This window comes from Cibotium barometz, chromosome 59 (genome assembly GCF_041138505.1).
Source record: "Cibotium barometz isolate CiBa-2024 chromosome 59, ASM4113850v1, whole genome shotgun sequence".
Classification (NCBI taxonomy): Eukaryota; Viridiplantae; Streptophyta; class Polypodiopsida; order Cyatheales; family Cibotiaceae; genus Cibotium; species Cibotium barometz.
Genome location: NC_141104.1, coordinates 30,836,251 through 30,838,326, shown reverse-complemented (window position 1 = coordinate 30,838,326; position 2,076 = coordinate 30,836,251). Strand labels below are relative to the sequence as shown.

The 2,076-nt window shown below is 38.2% G+C and overlaps 1 long non-coding RNA gene across 1 annotated transcript; it reads right to left on the bottom strand.

Moving 5' to 3' along the window:
• Positions 1–260: 260 nt before the first annotated feature.
• Positions 261–882, bottom strand: LOC147605696 (uncharacterized). The gene is made up of 2 exons (XR_015265193.1): positions 634–882; positions 261–486 (listed from the first exon to the last, which is right to left on the bottom strand). It is a non-coding gene; the product is annotated as an uncharacterized LOC147605696 (long non-coding RNA).
• Between the last annotated feature and the right edge of the window lie 1,194 nt (positions 883–2,076).

The window sequence follows — 2,076 nt, the reverse complement described above, 5'->3', positions numbered from 1 at the left end:
ACTTGTATGATCGCATTGAAACAAAAGAAATGGGACATGAACCCCCCATAATGGCCTCCTGCTATGCATAGAGAGTTGCATACACTTTCCTTTGTTTAATATAATTATGTCGTGGGGGGAAGGAGCACACATGGAGGTCGTGTTATCTATAAGATCGAGTACAAGCAATCAAGACTTAAGACAGTAACGTATCGTACCGCATGGCACAAACAACGAGCTAAGGGGGGGGGAGAGAGCGAGAGATTAGATGAGAGTAAATCTATAAGAAATGGGAGAACATTATATACCCATGAGCATAACAATGTGTACTAGACCATTTCTCTTGGCTACCTCGTATTTTATTATATCTATAAGAAATGGGAGAACATTATGGGCATAACGATGTCTACTAGACCATTTCCTTATACAGCCATATTTTACTTTATTCGAGGAAGCAATGCTCGGAAGAGGCTTGAGAGATCAATCGTACTCCAGCATGGCCTGCGCCTGAACATATGTGATCAGAAGAGAAGAATTAGCCACACACAGAAACGTATTAGGAGGAGGAGGAGGAGGCCCTTAATACACTTTCTACACAGAGAGCATCTCTCCACTGCAGCTGTGTGAAGAATGATAAGGTGAGAGCATACTCACTTTGCTTCCTTTGCACGACGGTACACCTAGTAACAAACCACAGCAGCTCATTGGATGGAAAGTGCAGATTCCTCCTCTTCCTATGCAATCGTCGTTGGGCTGCAAATTGTCTATGCTGCCTGCTGCCGCCATACGCATGTCATCGGCCACATGATTGTCTGCATCCGCCGATCGTAGGTGGTTTGTACGTGTATATAATATACATGTATATGAGGATTACTCTTATTATTACACGTACCTAGGTGTCGGCCCGTTGATCCGGTGCAAAAAAAGGCGATCACCAGCGATGTAACTATCACAAGCACCTTAGAAGCTTTACGTCTCGTCAATTGGTGGATGTGTGTGAGAGGCCGAGAAAGTGAGTGTGCGCGCGCGTGTACGTGACTGTGTTGTGGGAAGGAAGAGAGGGCATAGAAGTCGTGTAGCTTGCTTCAAACGTGCAGTTTGGTCCTACCACTTATAAGGTAGAATTATATTGTATTTTCTAAGTGTTTGTAAATTTTTTTGTTTGGTTAATTGATCGTGGCATTACATATTTACCACTAATGTAGAATTATATTATATTTGCTAAGTGTTTGTAAAGAAAAATTGTTTAGTTAATTGATTGTGTCATTACCTTTTTATAATAGATATGAAGACTATAGTAGCTCAATGGTCCCTCCAATACCCAAAAGATGTATATTCCCATGTAGATTTGTTTAGTACATTACTCCATATGTAGTCTATTAGAAGACTGTGTGCCATTGTGGGATCAGTAAATTAATTGTTTGATATTTTTCCATGAATGCTTGTAAACTTCTAGTTGCTAATTTGTTTGTTTCATATGTGCCAACGGTTAAAGACTCTGAAAATGATGAGTTTAGTTATTTTTTGTTGGCGAATTTATATTGAGTATGAGTGTGTGATATATGGCCCGAACACTTAGTGATGCCATGACGTTGTGGCTATTTTGTATGTCTTCATCATATGTTTTTTCAAGGAGCTCCTTATGCTATGTGAGTGGACTATGAGTTGGTATTTGATTTTTTAAATGCCAAGTGTTTGGATTTTGTATTTTGATCTTTTTTGCAGGGATAGCTCTACCAACCTAAAAGATAGGTCGGGAGCTTTATATTTTCCCAAGTGGGTGTCAACTAAATGCTAAAACATTAAATAAACAAAATCTAAAGCATAAAACAAAAGGAGTCATATATTTTTGTGAGTGGGATATCTAGTATAATATAAATAAATCCCTATCAAATCACTAAATCCTAAAGCATTAAGCACAAAAATCTAAAACATAAAACAACAAAAATATGAAGCAACAAATGACAACCACACACATCCACATATGACAATGTAACGTACTCATATGTACGTATTTTTGGGTCCATGTGACTCACCGACTTTTATCATCTATATTTAATGTTGAAAAGTAGGAAATACTTAGAGGACATAAAAGAT